Genomic DNA, 8,606 nt, shown 5'->3' with positions numbered 1-8,606 from the left:
TACCCATGTGAGCCCTAAAGAGCGTCACCGCGTTAGAATACTTTCTATTAGACTATGCAGGAGAAAAGCTCTTAAAGTAGACATTATGAGAATTCGTAAAATAAAAGAAAACGTTAAACCTTAGCGTTTTGCATTGCAAACATGAATTCATGAATGGCATTAAATATGGAAAGGACGACGTAAAATTTGTATGATCTTCAGTGCTGTTCACTCAACGTTCACTCAAAGTTCAGCGTAAAATTACAATCAAACAAACAACGGTAAAAGTTTCATTACAATCGTTTATGAAATAAGAACGTAAGTAAGATGATTGAAAATATCCATGCCCTATATATATATATATAACTCTTCCGTTGTCCTGCAGTTAGACTCTCATAGATTGTTTTTCTAAATTAAATAGACCAATCTGTCCAATTTGCTGCAGTTTCTTTTCTTCTTCTAACAACAAATATGGTATAATGCAGAATATCCTCAATGTAGCGAGCATGAGTTTGCCTGCCAGAGCGGAGAGTGCATTGACCTCTCGAAGCGATGTGACGTCATCGAAGATTGTCGTGATTCATCGGACGAAGAAGATTGTGGTGAGAATCAAAAGATTGTAGAATTATTCTCTTTAATCAAACGTCGAGATTACTCGCTTCTATTGTTATTGCGTCAGATTAGGCCAAAACTGTAGACACTTGGCTTTGTCGTGCTCTGGATGATTATGATGATGATGATGATGATGATGATAATAATAATAATAATAATAATGATAATGATAATGAAAATAATAAAAACATTGTTTCTTGACTAATTTTCCTGTGCCAGATTCCAACATTCTTACAGACCTTGTTCGAGGTGTTCATTTCGAATCACCAAAAGTTCCATTTTGTAACATAGAACTAAAAACCCTTTTCTCTTCGGTTTTCTGCTTCTTTATACCTTTCCTGTTCTTCAGGACGCTGAAGTGATTTTTAAATAAGCCAAATTTATTCAAATTCATGTTGCTGTTGTTGTTGTTGTTGTTTGGTTAATTTGTACCAGACATTGAAATTTCACTGCCGAACGTCTTCCGGTGCTATGATGGAACCCTGCTTCCCCTGACAGCCAGATGTGACGGTGAGAGGGACTGTATCGGACTCAACTATGAGGATGAGGTATCGTGTAAAGGTACGTAACTTTGTCCCGTATCCCCTGTATCCATAGTAACGGAGGATACTTTGGATTCAAAATGACCATTCATGTTCATTTCATAAATATGTAGGCCTACAAAGACGAGGCATATTTCAGAAAATGTCTCAGACAATATAAAAGTGAAATGAGTTAGATTGAACCACTGTGGACGGTACTACTTGTGACAAGGTTCTTTAGATTCGTAAATTATGAAATCAATTTTGATAATCGTACGTACCCACACACACACACACACACACACACACACACACATATATATATATATATATATAAGTGTGTGTGTGCGTGTATGTGTGTGTATACATGTCTGCATTTCACTACTGTATTAGGGTCGTATGAATTGTACTTGCAAAAATCCCACCCTTATCTTTATTCTTCTTTTCTATTCAGCAAAGTGTGATACCGTGACTGAAATAGCATGCAAAGGCAAAAAGAAGGCTTGCACGGATCGTCGTTTTGAGTGTATTTACGAGCGAGATAAATATGGATTTCCGAAGGGCTGTCGTGATTTCACTCATTTGGACAATTGCAGTAAGTATAATTAATGTTATATGATTTTTTTTTTCTGGTGTAATGAAAGAGCACTCTAAAATGAAAGAGCACTCTAGAATATAGGGATTATTTCCAAGCTGAAGTTCTTTCTTCCTCGTTCAACTTTATTCTTATTATATAATTCCTTAATTCTCCGACATATGAGTTATTGTAAAGTTAAATGGGGGAACTTGCGGCTCTACCAAAATAAATTCTATTTAAAAATTACAAAAGAAAGTTATACGTATTTGTACTCGATCGCATTTCCTGGCTCATACTGATTCTTTATATCATGAACTTAAAATATTTAAGGTTTTTGATTTGAATATTATTCAAGTAGCTGTAATTATGTTTAAATATATTCATGTTTAATGTTTCCAGGTTAGCATGCCTGTACAGTGACGGGGCATTAAACCGCACATTACTTGAATATGAGACCGTTCTGAAGCAAATAATTTTCACACAACAATAGATATATAATGTGCTCTTAAATGAATCCCACAAAAATTGGAACAATCATCCCCCAGCATTCCCCCAATTCCCACTGATCAGTTACTAGCCATCCCCTTTAATCGCTTACGATGGTGGTCCTCTGCATGTAATGATCTCTGTTATTTACTGAAAAATACTGTATTTTTTATTTTATGTTTTTGTGTATGTACACTGCTCAATGCAATCACCTAGTATCTATTTGTATACTGTTATCGACTTATTTCACTGCACTTGCCATTCTTTGTCTTTGTATTTTTTGAAATTTGTATTTGAATTGTATCTGATTGAATGCAGAAATAAAACAACTCAAATCAAATAAAAATCAAGAGCACTCTTTCCAACTCTACGTCGAATATCATACCGTAGACATTATGTTTCATCAGTAACAAGTCGAGGGAATGTGTACTTTTCAAAAAGCATGGAAATAATCATCAATATGAGACCCACTTTACATTTTCTTGCACAAAGTGACATCACATGAAAGTACTTTGTGCTGCATTCTTCTCATCCAGCGATGGCGATATCTGGACTAACCCAAAACTTTAGAAATTACATTATGAAAGACCTGTCCCAATTTTCCTTAATCCTTAATGACGTGCTATCCTCATCTTCACCAATAAGCTGAAATCACATTATGTGCTGAATACCAGTTTAAGTATGATAACTCTGCGATACAAATATAGAAACATGATTATCTATTTCTCTTCATTTGACTTTCAAGGAGAATTTGTGTGTCCCATAGGGTCCATAAAGTGTCCCGATTCTTACTGTATCCCGCTGAGATATCGGTGCGATGGAAAGATGGATTGTCAACATGGGGAAGACGAACAACTTTGCGGTAAGATTTTATAACTTATCTATCTGTATTTCAGTGCCAGATCAGTTTTGATATTTCTGAAGTGCAACAATCCGAATAGGTGATCGATTTAAAGGTTTTTGTTTAAGAATTTATTGTGTTGTCCGAAAACTGCTAGTAACTGATCAAAAGGAATCAGCGGGATTGCTGGGGATGATTGTTGCAATCCTTGTGGGATTCATTTAAGAGTACATTACATATCCATTGTTGTTTGGAAATTATTTGATTCAGAATGGTCTCATATTCAAGTAATGCGCAGTTTGATGTTTCGATGCCTGTACAGTGACCCGGCATTAAACTGCACATTACTTGAATATGAGACCATTCTGAAGCAAATAATTTTCACACAACAATAGATATCTATAATGTACTCTTAAATGAATCCCGCAGGATTTGGAACAATCATCCCCCAGCATTCCCACTGATTCCCAATGATCAGTTACCAGCCACCCCCTTTAAAATGCATGCTATTTGGGATAATATAAAGCAAATTTGTAATTATAACATGATCATTACTGCTGCAATAGTTATTGTTGTTTTTTATCATCATCATGGGGATGGGGAAGGGAAAGAAAACATGGAAATATTCCCTAGTTCCTGACTTTTGCGGGTGGAAAATGATGTGACTAGCTAATTAGGCTATTTTTCGGATCATCCCGAGAGCTAGACAATCACGACTTTACACGGCCCACGAGCTAGACATTGAAATAAAAGGTCCATGATTCATACACCCACGAGTCATGCAGCCCACCAAGTACAATTCCCACGAGTCATACAGCCCACCAAGTAAAACGGGCCATCGAGCTAGACATAATAATGGCCAACATACTCGACACTACGTAGGTTAAGCTTAGACTGTGATGCGAGTTCATGTGCCTTACTTGCTTAGTCTTTAGATCGTGGACCGTATAGCTAATGGACATATTTCACTCGATTTCAAGCTTGTTGGCTCTATGACTCTTGGACAGCATGAGTTGTGGGCAGAATGACTCGTGTATGGCACGCCATTTGCCCAATAATTCCGAAAAACTATGTTTATCGGCGATAAACAGAATTTTTCGCCCGCTAAACAGAGTTTTTCGCCCGCTAAACAGAGTTTTTCCAGAATAACTCTGTTTATCACTCGATAAAAATAGTTTTTCAGAAAAACATTGTTTATCGGCAGATGAACAGTTTTTCCAGCGATAAACTTAGTTTTACCGAAAAATTATGTTTATCACTCGATAAACATAGTTTTCGGCATGAACTATGTTTATCGCTGATAAACAATGTTTTTCGCCCGATAAACATAGTTTATCGATCGCAGAACATTGTTTATCGCCGATAAATTATTGGAATTATTGGGCAAATAGCGTGCCATACTCGTGGGTGTCGAGCTTGTGACAGCCACCCATTTTTTCATGTCATCTGGGCCCTGTTTCGTAAAGCTGTTCGTAAAGTTACGAACAACTTAAGAACGACTGGTGATCAGGTCTGATGTGCTATACTTATCAGAATTCCCATAATTCAGCACAAGAACTGATCACCAGTCGCTCGTAAGTCGTTCGTAACTTTACGAACATCTTTATGAAACACCCACAGGTTTATTCAACTTGCCGTAAGTCAGATTACATTAAAGTCCTCTGTTGATGGGTTGATTTTGGCGCCATTATTTTTAACCACGTGACCGTGTATTTCATCAGATTCGTATGTATGTCCTCCTGCATCGTACCGTTGCCATGGAGCTCCATTCTGTATCCAGCATCATCACGTGTGCGATGACGTCACGGACTGCCCAGAGAGGGACGATGAACTCTTCTGCGGTAAGATTGTCTGCTATAGGCATATCTGTAGTGTTCGTGTGCTCGAACCACATATGTACTAGTACTATATGTGCGTGTTTTTTGTATTCATGTATGCGTGTATGAAATGATACATTCATACTTCATCGTTTGAACACACATACACACACACACAAACACACACTTTTAATTTATATACTGCATAATTTATACATCATAATTTATAGCATAATCGGTTTGAAAAAAATGTCGCTAGAACTGAGCGCACCTTGACTACCCTTGCTATAATATTACTTTCTGTATTACCAACTGCATTGCTTTGCGTAATGTGCACGATTTTGGTTATAAATATACTCAATTACAATATTACACTGTACAATATATCATTTGATGACGTTTGTCTGTTTTAGATACTTGTCCTAGTGGGTGCACCTGTGACGGATTATCCTACCGCTGCAATGTCACGTTATCGACCGTTGGTTCGCTGTCACGAAAAATCCGGAAATTGTGAGACTAATTCTTTTTTTCCTAGCTTACATTTCGTTTCATAAAATAACTTGAGTAGGCTGATGTAGTGTAGTGTTGGGTCTGAACATTTAATTTATTAAGTGCAAATTAAAGTTAGATATTACCGTACTAGAACACAAATTCAACGCACTTATATTCTTGATATAGTTGTCTTGATCTCGTTCGTTAGTTTGTTATCGAGAGACCAGTCTGACAGTATGAGACTTATATTGCATTTTTTTTTCGTTCGATTGGCACGTGAGTTAAAGATTGATATGGCCTACTGAAGTGTCAAGCTTATGGACCGTCTCTCTATGTTCTCTTTACCGTATGCTTAATAGTTGGCCAACGGACAAATAGCTTGTCCAATTTTGTTATCCATAAAGGTTGACGTACGATTGTCAGCCATCAATGCATATTTTTTATAGGGATAGTAGTGACTTGAACGCGAGACTTGTGACTGCAGGCGAACGCCTAGGTGACTGCATCGCACAGCCATCTACCATGACCAGTGTGTTTTTCTTGTAATTAAGCAATGAACAATCTAACTTAATACTTTTATAGTAGGTAGCTTGAATATCTCAACACTTTCATACAGATGTTCGCTGCTATGACTATAAAAACAGTTTTCAATACATATTTGTCTGAAGGTTATTCGTAGGTAACACTTCGTCTTTGGTTGTGGCGACACCAACAGTAACTACTAACGTTACTGAGGGAGACCTCATGTTCGTACTGCCACCCCTACCGAATTTGATGTTCCTGTGAGTAACGTTAAAATTCATTAACTGATCCTCACCAAATTCAAGAAATATTGAGTGATTTTCAAAAAAAAAGTATCGTTGAAATAAAATTCGATCAGTAGAATGGACAGTCATAACCTTGAACAATGAATAGTCCAGTCAATTTTAATGTTTTGCTATTATCCTGTTCTTTGTTACTTGTATTTTTGTCTTTGTTGAGTTAAACTTATATTCAGTGCACGAAGTGATTGGTCAAACTTACGTAACTGTTGATAGATCTCCAGTAGCACATATCTATACATTACACACCTGGTGCGCAGAGTATACTGAATCCGTGCGAATTATTCTGTTGCGGAGACATCGAATTTCTAATGAAGGATAAACATAGAACAGTTACTTCTTCTTACCTTAGTGATAGACAACCAAAATATGCCAGGAAGCATCTTTCCTGGAAACATTTTGTCATTGTGCTGTCCTTTTCATACTCTAAGTAAATATATTAATCTCATGTGTCCTAAGTTAGCATGCTCTAAAAAGTAAAAAAAAAAACATACTATTTTATCTTTTCTTATTGAATGTTCCCACATTACGCCAACTTTCACTTTTTCCAGAGATTTGCAGAATACTGGTGTTCACTGGATAAATCCTGGGTCTTTTGGTGAAACAAGGAATATCTTACATCTGTGAGTAAAATGATGTAGGCTACTCATGTTATATGTGATGACTCAATGACGTTTGGTAGCTATATATAATATGTATATATATATATATATATATATATATATATATATCCATTTTGAATCTTAGTTGTGCAAGCAGGCCACCATCCACCATAAGACAATATTTTTTAGTGGTCCCGGGCAATTAGAGCCCTGCGAGTTTACTGCATGTAAACGTGCAGATGGAAAGCCCACCAGCTGTGTAATCATATTATACGTCTAGTAATAGTTACCGTTTTCCTTTTGATATGTCGACATCTATTACTCAGCTTGTAGATCATTACTAAAATCATACACCAATACTTTTTCGCAAGGCCGGAAACATATATGTTTCTCTCCTCTCCCTCTCTTTATGTTTAGTACTCATGTGTGTTTTTGCTCTTTTTTTGGTATAGTGCTATATAGAATTGTGCTCCTGTTGTCAGTATACTAATGCCGATTCATTAAATTCAGCAATTCTTGGAAATGACTGAAGTGATCATTTATTACAACTGTAAACACCGATATCAGTACACTCATTACATTCTTCATATGCCTTTCAGCTACGATAGGAAGTAACGGTTAGGTGGACCCGACTGAAATAGGCAAAATGACAATACATTGAAGTACCATTATTACAATTACATTAAACTTATTTTGTGTCTCATTTTTACTTGTATGCAACATGTGAAGGAAATGGTACCATTAAAAAAGGAAAACCCGTAAATGAGTTGCTTTTTAATCAAGTTTGGACATCATGATTCCTTTTGTATGTTTTGTTTTGTTTTTTATTTTAGAAACCTAGCTGCCAATAGATTACGGTCACTGCAGTTTGGAGTTTTCCACGGCTTACAGCGATTGCTAAAATTGTAAGTGTAGATGTTCACTACATACAGTGCATAACAGATCACGCCATGTGACATGCAGTTCCCGTCCAATCACGGAGAATAATGGGTAATGAGAAATAATTTCTGTACTCTAGCATGTCTATCTGTAAGTAAACGTCAAGACACAAAAGGGCCAGAACGGTTAATTGTTTAATCTGAAACTTAACGATGAAACAAAAAAAGTACAGTAGGTATTATTCTATTTTATATTTTTTGCTAAATAGCGGGGATTTCTTGAATGAGGACATTAGGATATTCAATTGGTTGTGTCTGTCATGAGAAAAGCAAGTATTATTTCATATTGTGATGGATTTCACGAAGGCAAAGTAATGTTCACTAGCACACACTTATTACGAGTGAAGTTAGCAATATAAAGCTTTTCAAACTTAAAGTTCTCACTTAAATCTAAAATTTTCTCAGAAATCTATCCGGAAATCCTCTCCAAGCAGTCGACAGAGGGACATTTGCCGCTTTGTCAAGTATTGAGGAATTGTAAGTATAATGTGTGCTCCCATTCAGCGGTTGTATCCCTTCATACTTTTAATTTTATGAGTTAATTGTTTCTTAAAATCTTTTTGGAGAAAATAATCTTATATTGTTTATTTCTATAGGCATATGATATACAATTCATTGAGAAAGGTCTTTGAGTGACATGTGTACTTATATGTTATTACCTACTATTACTATACTATCACTCCGCTGAGTTGGTCAAAAAATTAGGGGTAAAACTTAAAAAAAAATTAACGAGTAATGCAAAATATTCCTTCACCAAGACGCTGTATTTTTATACGGCGTTATCTCATTACTTTGTATGATCACAAACATGCCTCAATTGCACAGAAAGTTATATGAATTGTAAAACTTAAGTGAAAACAAAAAGGTAAATTTGTTGAAATAAAATCTGCTTCGACAAAACAGAGGATAGCACCAATTTC

Source organism: Diadema antillarum, unplaced genomic scaffold, assembly GCF_040938485.1.
Source record: "Diadema antillarum isolate AM-2024a unplaced genomic scaffold, OU_Dant_1.0 scf00000014, whole genome shotgun sequence".
Taxonomy (NCBI): domain Eukaryota; kingdom Metazoa; phylum Echinodermata; class Echinoidea; order Diadematoida; family Diadematidae; genus Diadema; species Diadema antillarum.
Note: the sequence above shows the minus strand (reverse complement) of the source record.